Source organism: Lathyrus oleraceus, chromosome 2 (genome assembly GCF_024323335.1).
Source record: "Lathyrus oleraceus cultivar Zhongwan6 chromosome 2, CAAS_Psat_ZW6_1.0, whole genome shotgun sequence".
Classification (NCBI taxonomy): domain Eukaryota; kingdom Viridiplantae; phylum Streptophyta; class Magnoliopsida; order Fabales; family Fabaceae; genus Lathyrus; species Lathyrus oleraceus.
Window position 1 is genome coordinate 312,779,152 of NC_066580.1, and position 17,652 is coordinate 312,796,803.

Consider the following 17,652-nt stretch of genomic DNA (forward strand, 5'->3'; position numbering starts at 1 on the left):
TGTCTAAGGGGGGTCTTAGAAAGCGCTTTAGGCAAAAGCGCTGTCTAAGGGGGGGGGGGGGGCTTAGACAGCGCTTTATGAAAAGCGTTGTCTAAGCCCCCCCCTTAGACAGCGCTTTTGCCTAAAGTGCTGTCTAAGGTATACCTAAAAAAATTAAAATAGGGGGGCTTAGACAGCGCTTTTCAAAAAGCGCTGTCTAAGCCCCCCCTATTTTAATTTTTTTAGGTATACCTTAGACAGCGCTTTTGCCAAAAGCGCTGTCTAAGGTATACCTAAAAAAATTAAAATAGGAGGGTCTTAGAAAGCGCTTTAGGCCAAAGCGCTGTCTAAGGGGGGGGGGCTTAGACAGCGCTTTTAAGATTTCAAAAAGCGCTGTCTAAACCTTTAGCAGCGGAGGTTTAGACAGCGCTTTAAAGCGCTGTCTAAGGCTAAAAAAAGCGCTGTCTAAGGTCTTGTTTGGCGTAGTGGTGGGCAGTGCAACTGCTTCCACCCATTTCGACACATAGTCAACCGCGACCATAATGTATTGCTTTCCAAAGGACGGTGGGAAGGTGTCGCAGCCTAAAAAATAGAATGCGAAAAAAACAATCGGCGAAAAAAGAAATGACAGAAGAGTCGCCACAGTGCGTTATTTATCCCAAAGGAGGGAAAGGAAGCGCTCGAAGTAAACCTGAAGAAAGGAAAGGAAAAGACAAGGTCTCGCAACCAAATCTTGGGTTCGGGAGTCGATTATGCGAAGGGAAGGTATTAGCACCCCTACGCATCCGTAGTACTCTACGGGATCCACTCTTGTTGTTCTTGTCTAAAGGGTGTGTGTTTATCTAATGTACTATTTACTAAAAGAAGGGTCAAAAGAAAATGACTCGCACGGATGTCGCATCCACTACATATGTATCTCATCTGAATATGAGAATCAGAGTCTTCGTAGCTCGGCTACCTATGGGTGAAAGAGGAATGTGCTCGCTAAGACATCGCGTCTTATGCCTACGTATCTCATCTGGAATAAGAATCATAGCAAAACGTAGTTCAGCTAACTACGGGAACAAATGGTCTCGATTGCAACTAGGGAAAGAGAAAGGGAAGGTCTCGATCGCAACGAGGGCGAGAGAAAAGAATCGCAACGAGGGAGAAAGCAAACAAGGATTAATTGTTAGTCGTCAGTCAAAAAGAAACTCGACAAGACATCGCATCTTGTGCCTACGTATCTCATCTGAACATGAGAATCAGAGTTGTCGTAGTTTGGCTACATAGGGATTGCCATCTGAACATGGACTTACAAAGGAGGACACCAGTTGTGTCAAAGGAGAGTGGGCAATGTGTTCACGTCCTAGCAGCAGTTGTCGCAGCTCGCTGAATCGAGTCTTGGGCAGTTACCTCTTTGCCACAAAATCGGAGACGCACGGAAGGTCTAAAAAAAGTGGGGAAGCTCTGCCCTAGAGTTGTCATGCAATATGGACCTAAGTGTTAGGATTTACAAATGGGAATATCTACCTAATGTTAGCATGCAAAGAATAAGGGAATTCTACCTATGTTATCATACAAAAGAAAATGGGAATTCTACCTATGTTATCATACAAAGAAAGGGAGTTCTACCTATGTTATCATACAAAAGAATAGGGAAATGCTACCTATGTTATCATACAAAGGGTTCTACCTAATGGGTGCTACCTAAACGGAACAAGAATCGACGGATGGAGCAAGGAGAGGAATCAAGGATAAGGGTAGATGGCGATGCATGAAGCAATCGACTTACATGTGGTAGATGGCGATGCCTGAAGCAATCGACTTACAAGAGAAATGGCGATGCATGAAGCAATCGACTTACAAGAGGATGGATGAATACGTGCTGGTTCTGTTAGGTTTTAAAAATGATTACTCGATGTTGGATCGAGGTTTTGATCTTATTTTGAAATGGTTATCGGATGTTCATTTTATTTCTTGTATTAACGGACGAATAAAGAATGAAAGAATAAACATTATACACTTGATGGGAGAGGGGTACATTTGTTATGAATGGGGATTGTCCATGGCAAACAAACAATAATAATATAAGCCTCATACATCATACAAGTAGGCCACAGTTATCAATCAATAAGATAGATAAACATGTATATGATCAAATCAAATAATCAAAGAATGAAATGAATGAGCATTAGACAATGCATGAAGTATAAACATGTTAAGCAATCAAACAATTGAAGCATGGATGAAAGAAACAAGTATAAAAAATATCAGATGAATCAGACAAGTGAAACTATGCACACAAAGAATCAATGAATAATTTAATCGGGAAATGATGCAAGGATCAAATAAAATCAAGATGAAAGGCCTCTAATATGTGGCATATGAGATGAACAAGAGAGGATCAAAAGATCTCTTCAATTGCCATAAGCAATCCCTAAGCCAAACATCAATCATGGAAAAGTCAACTGAAAAGTCAAGTCAACTTGAAAAATGTCAAATAAATAGTAAACTAATCAAATAAATTATGAAAAAATAAACTAACTAAGGTGGGGTCAGGACATCATCATCCCCCAAAAAGGTTTTTAAAATAATGTGAATTAGTGTATAAATTAATTGAAATAAAACATAAGTCAAATGAAAAGTCAACCAAGCAAACTAGGTCAAATATAAATCCAAAATAAATTGAAAATGAGAAATAAAATCCCAAGAAAAGGTCAGGTTGACCATGAGACATTGGTCAACCCTCATTCCAAAAATCAGAATCTAAAAATAATTTTAAGTCATGAAAATAAAATTAATACAAATAAGTGTGTTAAAATGGACTATTTGAAACAAATAATTAAAATAAAATATTAACATTAAATAAAATATAAAAATAAAAATTAAATAAATTAAATAAAACATTAAGGAAAGTAAAAAATATTTTTTGGTATTTTTGTGAACAAATAAAATATTTTTAATAATTAAAAAGCAAAACAAAAAAGTAAAAGTGAATTAAAAAAGAAAAATGAAATGAATGTGATAATGTGAGTGGGCCTGGCGAGTGTGGGGGGAGGGGGGGGGGGGGGGGCGAACAACAGATGAAGCCAAGGCCCGGTCCAGGAGGCATATGAGCGTGTGACATGAATAAAAATGTTCATTTTAAATAAACCATGCCACACATATCGATTGGTCAAGGCAATATTTAAGTCACAAAAGACAAAAAATGGAACGGACGCTCAGGATTAATGTTGGACGCGCGCGATCAGGCGACTGCTACATGGACACGTATCATATTTCATGCAAATGTTAAAAAAAACCTACAGCCATGCAATAGGCACATGAAAAACGTAGGGTGTTTGTTCCATCTTCCACACGACATATCTCATGCTACAGTGCTCCCAATGACATGGTATAAAAAGCAAACTTCAAGTATGAAATGAGTAGAACACAATGGTGCTTTGTTTCGATGAAAATAATGGCCTTAGCATGTAGAAAAGCAAACAACAAGGGGGCCTCATGTACATGTGTACAACGAAAATCAATGTTACACAACACAAGACAAAAAGAAGGCTTCACAAACAAATCATGGCATGGTATTAACAATGAAAATAAGAATAGCATGCATAACATAAATGGAAAAGAATAACATGAAGTATGGATGGTAAGCATGAAAACAATAGTTGTTAACAAGCATGAAATGAAATGAACAAAGCCATGGAAGAGAGTGAGTAAAGGTTTACCTAGTGGATGCAAGGTCCACTGCCCCTTGAAGATGGAGAAAAAGAGGAGAAAGATGCTACTTTGTGCTTTGAGAAATTTTAGAACTTGTGAAAATGGAAAGGAATGAAATTTTTCTTGCCTTGCTCTGAACTTTTGCAGCCACCACCACTTTAGATTAGGGTTTTTTGATGTTTAAATATGTAGGGTTAAAGTGTCTTAAATGGGCTTGAGGTATTTGGTTTGGATTCATGAGCATAATGTGCAAAAATAAGGTGTGAAAAGAAATGGCTAAATGTGGCAAAACTTAAGTGAGTGAACATAAAGCAAATGGCAAAATGAGGTAAAAAAGTGTGTTGGTTGGTTTTGTGGTCTGATTTGGTTTGGCTTGTGCAACACAAAAATAGTCCAACAGGGTGACTTTAAGGCTTTGTATCTTGATGAATACATGTCCAAATGGCAAGGCAATGCAAACAGTAGAAAGAGGGCATGGATCTTAACATCTTTCATGTTGAACACAAGTTGAAATGATGAGTGGAAAGAGGTGAAAATGGCCATAAAGTTCAGGTTCCATAGCTGCAGAATGGTTGGGCCAGTTTGGCCTAAATGCTGTCAAAATATTCAGTCTATGATACCAACTTTAGATGAGTGTATCTTTCAAAATAATTATCCAAATGGGATGATTCCAAAAGGATGTGAAAGAGGACATAGCAAGGTATAACTGTCATGAAGAAAGTATTTTCAAAAGATGCCTTGAAGTGCAAGAAATCTGGCCCATAAGTCTTGACAAATTTTGCAAATTTTGGACTTAGAAAATTTTCTAAGTGTTCTAAAATAATGTCTCACTTTGACCAAGCATAACTTTCTCAATTTTAATCCAAATGAAACAAACTTTATATCTATAGAAAGCTTGGAACAAGAGGAACAACTTTTATGTTGGAGAAATTTTCAAATGAAGCTTGCATATTGATGGAAAATGGGCTTAAAGTGGGTACAAAAACCATAAAAACTTGCCCTAAATGGAAAGTCAACTTTTTCCAAATTTGGTAACTTTTCCAACTCCTGATTAAATGATGAATCCATGATCCAACCTTGATCAAATTTCACATGTAGTCTCCCTTAGGCATGAATTTTGAGATTCCACTTTCAAAATGTCAGGAGTTGACTTTTCTGGCCCCACAATTGACTTTTCCCAAACTGTTTGATTTCCGATTCCATTGATCAATTGAAGCACCTCTGGCTCAAATAAAGAGCTGGTTTTTTTGTATGTAGACCCTTGTGGACATTTGGAGGGCCATGGAAATGAGTTTCACCCAAGGAATCAGAAATAAACCGATTTTATACCAAACCCTAGTTTTAGGGCAAACTGATCAGGAACTGATTGCAATGATTGCCAATGGATCTTTCTGAGATAATTGTGAATCTCCCTAGGCCAAGATGCCTCTATAATCATGACATGAATGAGCCCCCTTTTCTTCCCACCAAACATTGCTTGTTGCAGATAGCCACGAAACCCTGATTTCTTATTAAATGCAGATGCACACTCTGAGAGCTCTGAATCTTCCACTGATGAACTGTAGACCACCATAAGATATCCGGACCACCTTGAGACTTGTATATTTGGAGAATGAAGTTCAATTCTCAGTCTTGCCTTGTGTGGGCTCCTTCTGTTAAGGAGTGAGCAATCAAACCCCGATTTCCATGTTACTAAAGTAGTGTGCAATGAGTATGACCTAGTATGATGCTAATGCAATGTGAAACAAACCCATGCTTCTAGGGAAAAATGAAAGGGTAAATTTTGGGGTATTACAGTTGCCCCTATTCAATCAACTGGAGACCCGAAAGGGAGATAGCAGCGGCTTTCTCACTTTCGAGGTATCAAGGGATTGAATAGAATAAAAACCCGGAAATTTACACTAAAATGAAATGAAGTAACAATGCCTGTCAGAATCGGCAAAGAGGTGGTCTTGAAAGAAGAATCCGCCTGGTACGGTGAAAATCGGTCTGAACACCGAAAAAAGATAATGTTAGCTTGAATACCAAAATAAATGGTAACACAGAAATAACCATGGCCTGAATGCCGCTCATCAATCTGAATACTGGAAATGACTTCGATCTAAGCATCGGACGGTACTTGATTATCAAACATCGGTCTGAACACCGGGAAACTGGCCTGAATGCCACTTCGGTCTAAATACCGGAAAACTAGCCTGAATGCCACAAGTTGCATCGACCTGAATGTTGGAAACTTCTTCGCTCTGAACATCGGAAGATATTAGATTATTAAAACATCGGTCTGAACACCGGGAAACTGGCCTGAGTGCCACTTCGGTCTGAATACTGGAAAACTGGCCTGAATGCCACAAGTTGCATCGACCTGAATGTCGGAAACTTCTTCGATCTGAACATCGGAAAATTGGCATGAATGCCACTTCGGTCTAAATACTGGAAATGACTTCGATCTGAGCATCGAAAGATACGAGATTATCAAACATCGGTCTGAACACCGGGAAACTGGCCTGAATGCCACTTCGGTCTGAATACCGAAAATGACTTTGATCTGAGCATCGAAAGATACGAGATTATCAAACATCGGTATGAACACCGGGAAACTGGCCTGAATGCCACTTCGGTCTGAATACCGGAAAAACTGGCCTGAATGCCACAAGTTGCATCGACCTGAATGTCGGAAACTTCTTCGATCTGAACATCAGAAAACTGGCTTGAATGCCACTTCGGTCTGAATACCGGAAAACTGGCTTGAATGCCACAAGTTGTATCGACCTGAATGTCGGAAACTTCTTCGATCTGAATATCGGAAAATTGGCCTGAATGCCACTTCGGTCTAAATACCGGAAAACTGGCCTGAATGTCATTTCGGTCTGAATACCAGAAACTGGCCTGAATGCCACAAGTTGCATCGACCTGAACGTTGGAAACTTCTTCGATATGAACATCAGAAAATTGGCTTGAATGCCACTTCGGTCTGAATACCGGAAACTGGCCTGAATGCCACTTCGGTCTGAATACCGGAAAATCTGCCTGAATGCCACTTCGGTCTGAATACCGAAAAACTGGCCTGAATTCCACTTCGGTCTGAATACCGGAAAACTTTTCATGCCTGTCAGCATCGGCAGAAATAGGGAAAGATAATTGAGGCGGCACGTGGGCCAACGACCCATGCTGGGGATAATAAGTCATGAACAACCTTCAGTCTGAGCACTGGAAGCAACTTCTGGTTTATCACTTGGGATACCGAGAATGTTTTATGCTTCACATGCGTATGTTTGAATTTTTCAATGGCGTAATGCTCCATGAAAATGGAAATGCTACGCGATTTGGGAGGATGCAATGCAATATGATTCTACATGCAGGGATGTGAAATGCTAGGGAGAATGCCAAGCCGAGGCAAGGAATCCCGCCAGGGAAATGATTATAATCTTTTGGACCCTGGCACTGCTGTTGGAGATGCACAGCATAATGAACTCTGTGGGGAGATGACCGATCATGCGGTGTTCAGGCAATAACGAAATACTGAGACTCTGACTGGGGATAGAATGGTATTGAAAGCTTGCTGCTGAGGAAGACGACAGTGGTTCTGGTAACCAAAATCTGCGAGAGAGACGACTCAGCAGGGGAAGCAAACACCGATACGGTACCGAGATTCTGCTTCAAGAAAAGAGACCACGGATCTAGCTTCGAGATCATCGATGTGACATCGAACTCTGAGGAGCAGCTGCTTCTGCTGGGAAGATACAGTCTGGCACTGTCAACTCCGTTGGGGCTATACAGTCTGGCACTGTCAACTCTACTGGGGGGTGTATAGCCTGAAGCACATGCTTGGGGAGAGTACAGCAGTGAGAGCCTGCTGGGGATTGAAGAATCCAACGCTCGGACCAGCTCTGCATGGATAAGATACCATGTACCAACTGTTGAAGAGAAACATATGTGATCATCTGCTGGGAACCCCAAGGAAATGCCCCAAGTGTACCTGTTCTGAATAAACGATCCAAAGCACTTAAAATTTACAGCAATTTTAAATGTTTATTGAGCATGTACCTGTAGAGCTCTTATGTTTCATGATGCAATGTTTATCAAAATTCGGACGTCATTTTTGCAAACAAAACAGTAAAATGAAAATGAACACGGAAATATTCTGAATAACATGATTTTATTGAATGAATGGCCTCTGAATAGGAATTTACATCAGGAAGCAATCTCTGGAAAGAGGTAATCGCACAAAAGATAAAAACAGAAATTAATCTAATGGCAATGTGAAATGGATTTCTATCGGGTTCCAATTCCGCTATGACTCGCTCGTCTTCAAGATCCTCCAGATGACCGACTTTCTGAAAAGGGTGATTGGACTGTTTCCTATCCTTTGAAAGTTTCCAGTTATCGACACGAGATGAGATTCAAAACTACTCAGAACGCAGTCATTCGCTTAATCTCTAACTTTTGCCTGGATCGCTCTTTCGGGTTTTCAATCCACCGGGATACCCATTTTTGCCTAAGTTGCCTTTTCAGATTTTCAACTTATCGGGTGTACAATCTTTTCATTTTTAATCCCTAACTTTTGCCCGAACCTTTTTCATTTTCATTCTCAGGAGCTCGTCTACATCCTTCGTGAAAGTAGGCTCTGAGCTAGCCTGAGGTACAGAGGTACCCTCATTCACAGCTTGTTTGCCCTTTGCTTTGGCCGCGGTGTCGGCATTATCAGTTTGGATGACGGGTGGTGAGAATAGTCTACCACTTCTAGTGAATCGCCCGATTCCACCAACATTGTCCACTGCGGGATCTTTTATTTCCACTTCAGATTCCGACTTCTGATCACGCACCTCTTCTGCTTTCGGTGGTTGTTCCACTCCATGATCGTACGTGTATACACTCCCCCCATAATGCCAAGGAATGGCCCTTTCACTGGTGAAAGGTAAAGGACCAAGGGTGGTGATGGTCATAGCGGATGGTCGCACTGGTGGCACCGGTTGTGCTTCTGAAACACTGATCTGAGCAGTTGGGTAGAAAATGGTGATAGTGGTAACATTACAATCGTACTCAGAAATCTCATTCATTGAAATGCAAGCATCCGAAACATCGGAATCAAGTTCAATTACATCAAAATCAACCACATTGTTTGGGATATCAGCAACAACATTGGGAAAATTAATTACAATATCAGGAATTACACAATCAACAGGATCAACATTTGTGAATTCCCCAGCAGCATCTTCAAACACCTCTTTAGCAACCCCTTCAACAGACAAGTCTTTGACTTGGAGGATACCAATGTCAAGCAAGGCCTGGATACCCTGCTGCAGCTTCAAACAACCTTTGCTCTGTGTAGTACAACCCAAACAACCGCTCCCACAACTGGGGAAAACACCGGCCTTCAGCAAGTGTTCTTTAACCTCCAACAGGGGAGTCTTCAGTTTCAACACATTCTTGATGAACTTGGCTTCTCCTTCCACCATATTAACATTTGCACCATCATGCTGCGGCATGGGATTGTTGACGACATTAGGAGCCGGCGCAAAGTTGATGGCCTTCGAATCTATGAGGTCCTGAACTACATGCTTAAAAGCTTTGCAGTTCTCAATATTGTGGCCAGGTGCCCCATAGTGGAAATTACACCTAGCATTGGCGTCATAACTCACCGGAAGCCTGCCGACAGGAGGAGCCAGAGTGCGTAACTGCACGAGCTGTAATTGTTGAAGACTAGGAAGTAACTCAGCGTACGACATCGGAAGAGTGTCAAAACGCCTGTCCATCATATTTTGCCTTTGTTGGTAGGCGGGTCTGTTACCCGGTTGCTGTTGATACTGAGTTGGTTGACGTTGTGGTTGTTGTTGTTGCACTGGTGCTGCAGCGGGAATAGTCACAGCTGCAACATACGGTTGTTTGTGATAATTTTGGAAACTGTTCCTCTGAATACCCCTGCTCTGATATGAAGACAAAGAATTGGCATCCCCCTCTCTCCGTTTCTGTCTCTGTATGAACGGCTTCTTTACCCCTGATGATGATCCAACTCCATTCTGGATCTTGCACGTCTTCAAGTAATTTTCCACCCTCTCACCGGTAGAGACTACATCAGTAAAGTTGGAGGCATTGCAACCCACCAGGCTCTCCAAGTAAGATCCGGGCAGATTGTTTATGAACATGTTAGCCATTTCCTTCTCCAGCATCGGAGGCTGAACACGGGAAGCTGTCTCTCTCCAGCGTTGAGCATATTCCCTGAAGCACTCATTGCTTTTGAGAGACAGATTCTGAAGTTGGGTTCTGTCAGGCGCCATGTCAGCGTTGTACTGATATTGCTTTACGAAAGCCTCAGCCAAGTCCCTCCAGCAACGGATGTGGGCTCTGTCCAGCCTCATGTACCATTCCAGGGATGCCCCAGCTAGGCTGTCCTGAAAGAAGTACATGAGTAGCTTCTCGTCATCAGAGTATGCAACCATCTTTCGGAAGTAGGCTTGCACATGAGTCTTTGGGCAAGATCTGCCATTGTATTTGTCGAATATCAGAACCTTGAATTTTGGTGGCACCCTCACGCCTGGGACCAGCCCCAAATCAGCAACATCGACCCCTAGAGTATTCTGTCCTTCTACAGCCTTTAGCCTCTCCTCCAATCTCATGAACATGGGGTCCATGCCATGGCCCATGCCAAGGTCCTCCTGCATCAAGGTGAATTGGTCCTCCTGATCATCATGAATGGGTTGTTGATCAGGGTTAGCACGTGGGATCGGGACAGGCCCCGGTCCGCTAGGTCCGTTAACTTCTTCAACTGGAGGATCAGTTACCGTCTCTGGTTGATTAGTGGAGGAATTCCTCTGCATCATCTGTCTGAGCTCTTGTTGTCCCTGAGCCACCCCCTGAACCACATCCATGAATTGGTTCATGCAGATCCTCATCTCGGCGAGTTCTGCTTGTAGGCCCTCCATAGCTCTCTATTGGTTTCTACGGGTACCGTACCGGTGAATTCCTGAATCATCTATCCTGCTAGTGGAACACCCAACAAAATGAGAACATTGCGGTGGTACCTGTTATGCAAGACATGCTATGGATATGCAAATACAATGACATGTTTATCAATTCTAAAAGGCATTCTACCCCCTTTGATTCCCGTCTCACATTTGATAAACAGTGTAAGAAGAAAACCCCGACTAGAATCAAGGAGAAGATATGAACCCCTGGGAATAGATAAACATGTGTTAAATGATACGAATGCAAAATGATGTGATGCAATGCAGTGACATGGAAATCAAGACTGCTGTATCCGATTGAGCATCTGTCAGGTTACATTGCCTGAAGAGAAACCCACTGAGGAAAATATTACGAGATCAAAGCTCTGCTCCAGAAAACCGGGTTGGTTGAAGGTTAAGGTTTCCTGAATTTAGCCTGCCCCTCACTGGTAGGTTCTAAGAACAGAAGTTCATCAGCTTCAGCCCTTCAGTCGGGAATAATATGTTTACCACTGAAGGTTTGGCATTATTACGGGATAAAAGACCTCCACTGACTCCCCTCAACAGGACATCCTAAAGCAAGTTCCCAGTCTCGGGGTCCTCGGATTGAGCAACGAGAATGCGCCCACCAGAGCTAACATAAACGTGTCTCGGAGGAGAGGCCTTGACTGAGTCCTCGGGAAATGGTCACCAGAGTCGACGATTTCTAGAGGAACATATGTCGTTATGGAACACCCATAGGACAGAATATATCCAAAAGAAACCTCGTCTGGATGTGGGTCTCATGAACGACTTAACGTAGCAACACGCCACGCAAGCCTCATGACTATCCACTCTAAAACCTGTGTGTACACTCAAGCCTGGGTAGTGGGCTTATCTCTCATGGAACATCCTACCCCAACAAACAACCAACCCACAGAACCCACAGATACAGCAAACATATGTACATGAATGCAATAAGGTAAAGCAGGTAAATAAATAGTTGTACAAAAGAATAAACACCCAACAAACAAGAAACCTACAAAAGCTAGAGGGACTTGCTTAGGGAAACCGGGTCCCCAGCAGATTCGCCAGCTGTCGCAGCCTAAAAAATAGAATGCGAAAATAACAACCGGCAAAAAAAATAAATGACAGAAGAGTCGCCACCGTGCGTTATTTATCCCAAAGGAGGGAAAGGAAACGCTCGAAGTAAACCTGGAGAAAGGAAAGGAAAAGACAAGGTCTCGCAACCAAATCTTGGGTTCGGGAGTCGATTATGCGAAGGGAAGGTATTAGCACCCCTACGCATCCGTAGTACTCTACGGGATCCACTCTTGTTGTTTTTGTTTAAAGGGTGTGTGTTTATCTAATGTACTATTTACTAAAAGAAGGGTCAAAAGAAAATGACTCGCACGGATGTCGCATCCACTGCATACGTAACTCATCTGAATATGAGAATCAGACTCTTCGTAGCTCGGCTACCTATGGGTGAAAGAGGAGTGTGCTCGCTAAGACATCGCGTTTTATGCCTACGTATCTCATCTGGAATGAGAATCAGAGCAAAACGTAGTTCAGCTAACTACGGGAACAAAGGGTCTCGATTGCAACTAGGGCAAGAGAAAGGGAAGGTCTCGATCCCAACGAGGGCGAGAGAAAAGAATCGTAACGAGGGCGAAAGCAAAGAAGGATTAGTTGTTAGTCGTCAGTCAAAAAGAAACTCGGCAAGACATCACATCTTGTGCCTACGTATTTCATCTGAACATGAGAATCAGAGTTACCGTAGTTCGGCTACATAGGGATTGCCATATGAACATGGACTTACAAAGGAGGACACCAGTTGTGTCAAAGGAGAGTGGGCAATGTGTTCACGTCCTAGCAGCAGGTGTCGCAGCTCGCTGAATCGAGTCTTGGGCAGTTACCTCTTTGCAATAGAACGGATTAACATGCCACAAAATCTGAGACGCACGGAAGGTCTAAAATAAGTTGGGAAGCTCTGCCCTAGAGTTGTCATGCAATATGGACCTAAGTGTTAGGATTTACAAATGGGAATATCTACCTAATGTTAGCATGCAAAGAATAAGGGAATTCTACCTATGTTATCATACAAAAGAAAATGGGAATTCTACCTATGTTATCATACAAAGAAAGGGAATTCTACCTATGTTATCATACAAAAGAATAGGGAAATGCTACCTATGTTATCATACAAAGGGTTCTACCTAATGGGTGCTACCTAAACGGAACAAGAATCGACGGATGGAGCAAGGAGAGGAACCAAGGATAAGGGTAGATGGCGATGCATGAAGCAATCGACTTACAGGTGGTAGATGGCGATGCCTGAAGCAATCGACTTACAAGATAAATGGCGATGCATGAAGCAATCGACTTACGAGAGGATGGATGAATACGTGTTGGTTCTGTTAGGTTTTGAAATTGATTACTCGACGTTGGATCGAGGTTTTGATCTTATTTTGAAATGGTTATCGGATGTTCATTTTATTTCTTGTATTAACCGATGAATAAAGAATGAAAGAATAAACATTATACACTTGATGGGAGAGGGGTACATTTTTTATGAATGGGGATTGTCCATGGCAAACAAACAATAATAATATAAGCCTCATACATCATAGAAGTAGGCCACGGTTATCAATCAATAAGATAGATAAACAGGTATATGATCAAATCAAATAATCAAAGAATGAAATGAATGAGCATTAGACAATGCATGAGAAGTATAAACATGTTAAGCAATCAAACAATTGAAGCATGGATGAAAGAAACAAGTATAAAAAATATTAGATGAATCAGACAAGTGAAACTATGCACACAAAGAATCAGTGAATAATTTAATCGGGAAATGATGCAAGGATCAAATAAAATCAAGATGAAAGGCCTCTAATATGTGGCATATGAGATGAACAAGGGAGGATCAAAAGATCTCTTCAATTGCCATAAGCAATCCCTAAGCCAAACATCAATCATGGAAAAGTCAACTAAAAAGTCAAGTCAACTTGAAAAATGTCAAATAAATAGTAAATTAATCAAATAAATTATGAAAAAATAAACTAACTAAGGTGGGGTCAGGACATCATCATCCCCCAAAACGGTTTTTAAAATAATGTGAATTAGTGTATAAATTAATTGAAATAAAATAGAAGTCAAATGAAAAGTCAACCAAGCAAACTAGGTAAAAAATAAATCCAAAATAAATTGAAAATGAGAAATAAAATCCCAAGAAAAGGTCAGGTTGACCATGAGACATTGGTCAACCCTCATTCCAAAAATCAGAATCTAAAAATAATTTTAAGTCATGAAAATAAAATTAATACAAATAAGTGTGTTAAAATGGACTATTTGAAACAAATAATTAAAATAAAATATTAATATTAAATAAAATATTAAAATAAAAATTAAATAAATTAAATAAAACATTAAGGAAAGTAAAAAAAAATGGTATTTTTGTGAACAAATAAAATATTTTTAATAATTAAAAAGTAAAATAAAAAAGTAAAAGTGAATTAAAAAAGAAAAATGAAATGAATGTGATAATGTGAGTGGGCCTGGCGAGTGTGGGGGGGGGGGGGGGGGGGGGGGGAGAACAGCAGATGAAGCCAAGGCCCGGTCCAGGAGGCATATGAGCACGTGACATGAATAAAAATGTTCATTTTAAATAAACCATGCCATACATATCCATCGGTCAAGGCAATATTTAAGTCACAAAAGACAAAAAATGGAACGGACGCTCAGGATTAATGCTGGACGCGCGCGATCGGGCGGCTGCTACACGGACACGTATCATATTTCATGCAAATGTTAAAAAAAAACCTACAGCCATGCAATGGGCACGTGAAAAACGCAGGGTATTTGTTCCATCTTCCACACTACATATCTCACGCTACAGTGCTCCAAATGACATGGTATAAAAAGCAAACTTCAAGTATGAAATGAGTAGAACACAATGGTGCTTTGTTTCGATGAAAATAATGGCCTTAGCATGTAGAAAAGAGAACAACAAGGGGGCCTCATGCACATGTATACAATGAAAATCAATGTCACAACACTCCAACTTAAAGACAATGCCTCATGGCGAGGGCTTCACAAACAAATCATGGCATGGTATTAACATGGAAAATAAGCATAGAAAGCATGGCATAAATGAAAAAATAACATGAAGTATGAATGGTAAGCATGAAAACAATAGTTGTGAGCAAGCATGAAATGAAATGAACAAAGCCATGGAAGAGAGTGAGTAAAGGTTTACCTAGTGGATGCAAGGTCCACTGCCCCTTGAAGATGGAGAAAGGAGGAGAAAGATGCTACTTTGTGCTTTGAGAAATTTTAGAACTTGTGAAAATGGAAAAGATAAAAAAAATCTTGCCTTGCTCTGAACTTTTGCAGCCACCACCACTTCAGATTAGGGTTTTTTTATGTTTAAATATGTAGGGTTAAAGTGTCTTAAATGGGCTTGAGGTATTTGGTTTGGATTCATGAGCATAATGTGAAAAAATGAGGTGTGAAAAGAAATGGCTAAATGTGGCAAAACTTAAGTGAGTGAACATAAAGCAAATGGCCAAATGAGGTAAAAAGTGTGTTGGTTGGTTTTATGGTCTGATTTGGTTTGGCTTGTGCAGCACAAAAATAGTCCAACAGGGTGACTTTAAGGCTTTGTATCTTGATGAATACATGTCCAAATGGCAAGGCAATGCAAACAGTAGAAAGAGGGCATGGAGCTTAACATCTTTCATGTTGAACACAAGTTGAAATTATGAGTGGAAAGAGGTGAAAATGGCCATAAAATTCAGGTTCCATAGCTGCAGAATGGTTGGGCTAGTTTGGCCTAAATGCTGTCAAAAATTTCAGTCTATGATACCAACTTTAGATGAGTGTATCTTTCAAACCAATGATCCAAATGGGATGATTCTAAAAGTATGTGAAAGAGGACATAGCAAGGTACAACTGTCATGAAGAAATTATTTTCAAAAGATGCCGTGAAGTGCAAGAAAACTGGCCCATAAGTCTTGACAAATTTTGCAAATTTTGGACTTAGAAAATTTTCCAAGTGTTCTAAAATAATGTCTCACTTTGACCAAGCATAACTTTCTCAATTTTAATCCAAATGAAACAAACTTTATATCTCTAGAAATCTTGGAACAAGAGGAACAACTTTCGTGTTGGAGAAATTTTCAAATGGAGCTTGCATCTTGATGGAAAATGGGCTTAAAGTGGATGCAAAAACCATAAAAACTTGCCCTAAATGAAAAGTCAACTATTTCCAAATTTGGTAACTTTTCCAACTCCTGATTAAATGATGAATCCATGATCCAACCTTGATCAAATTTCACATTTATGCTCCCTTAGGCATGAATTTTAAGATTCCACTTTCAAAATGTTAGGAGTTGACTTTTTTGGCCCCATAGTTGACTTTTCCCAAACTGTCTGATTTTTGATTCCATTGATCAATTGAAGCACCTCAGGCTCAAATAAAGAGCTGGTTTTTTGTATGTAGACCCTTGTGGACATATGGAGGGCCATGGAAATGAGTTTCACCCAAGGAATCAGAAATAAATCGATTTTATACCAAACCCTAGTTTTAGGGCAAACTGATTAGGAACTGATTGCACTGATTGCCAATGGATCTTTCTGAGATAATTGTGAATCTCCCTAGGCCAAGATGCCTCTATAATCATGACATGAATGAGCCCCCTTTTCTTCCCACCAAACATTTCCTGTTGAAGATAGCCACGAAACCCTGATTTCTGATTAAATGTAGATGCACACTCTGAGAGCTCTGAATCTTCCACTGATGAAATGTAGACCACCATAAGATACCTGGACCACCTTGAGACTTGTATATTTGGAGAATGAAGTTCAATTCTCAGTCTTGCCTTGTATGGGCTCCTTCTGTTAGGGAGTGAGCAATCAAACCCTGATTTCCATGTTACTAATGCAGTGTGCAATGAGTATGACCTAGTATGATGCTAATGCAATGTGAAACAAACCCATCCTTCTAAGGAAAAATGAAAGAGTAAATTTTGGGGTATTACAGAAGGGTCCCGTAAAATCTATCCCCCACACATCGAACAGTTCGACCTCTAACATGGCATTCTGAGGCATCTGATTTCTTTTGGATATGTTGCCTGTTCTCTGACATCTGTCGCACTCTTTTACCACTACTTATGCATCTTTGAACAGTGTAGGCCAGTACAATCCCGACTGAAGGACTTTTGCTACGATTCTGTCTCCGCTAAAATGTCCTCCATATTCTGAGTTATGACAGGCTTTTAGGATGTCCCTCTGCTCTTCCTCTGGAACACATCTTCTGACCAGGCCATCTAATCCCTTTTTATAAAGGAATGGATCGTCCCACACATAAAACCTACAATCATGCAAAAACTTTTTTCTTCTGTTAGAGTCAAAGTCATAAGGTATTAGTCCACCTACCACAAAGTTCGTGTGATCGGTGAACCATGAGATATGCGTAACGGCTAGGATACGCTAGTCTGTGAACTCATCTCTGATGGGGTGCGTTTCTTTTGTTTCTTGAATCGGGGTCATCCGAGACAAGTGATCAGCAATAGTGTTTTTACTACCCTTTGTGTCTCTGATTTCCAGGTCGAATTCTTGTAGTAGTAGGATCCATCGCAGCAGCCTTGGCTTTGATTCCTGTTTGGCAAAATGATATTTAAAGCAGCATGGCCAGATTACACAATTACCTTTGATCCCAGCAGATAGGATCTGAACTTGCAAACGCATATACCACTGCCAGGAGTTCTTTTTCTATGGTTGCATAGTTCATTTGAGCAGGGTTCAGTACGTGGCTTGCATAATAGATCACATGCAAGAGCTTCTCCTTGCGTTGCCCTAGTACTTCCCTTACTGCGTTATCACTCGCATCACACATTATCTCAAAAGGAAGAGACCAATCGGGGGCAATAATTTTGGGGGCTGACACCAACACCTTCTTCAAGGCCTCGAAGGCTTGTCTACACTCCTTGTCAAATAAGTACGGGGTATCTTTTACCAGCAGACTAGTCAGTGGTTTGGCAATCTT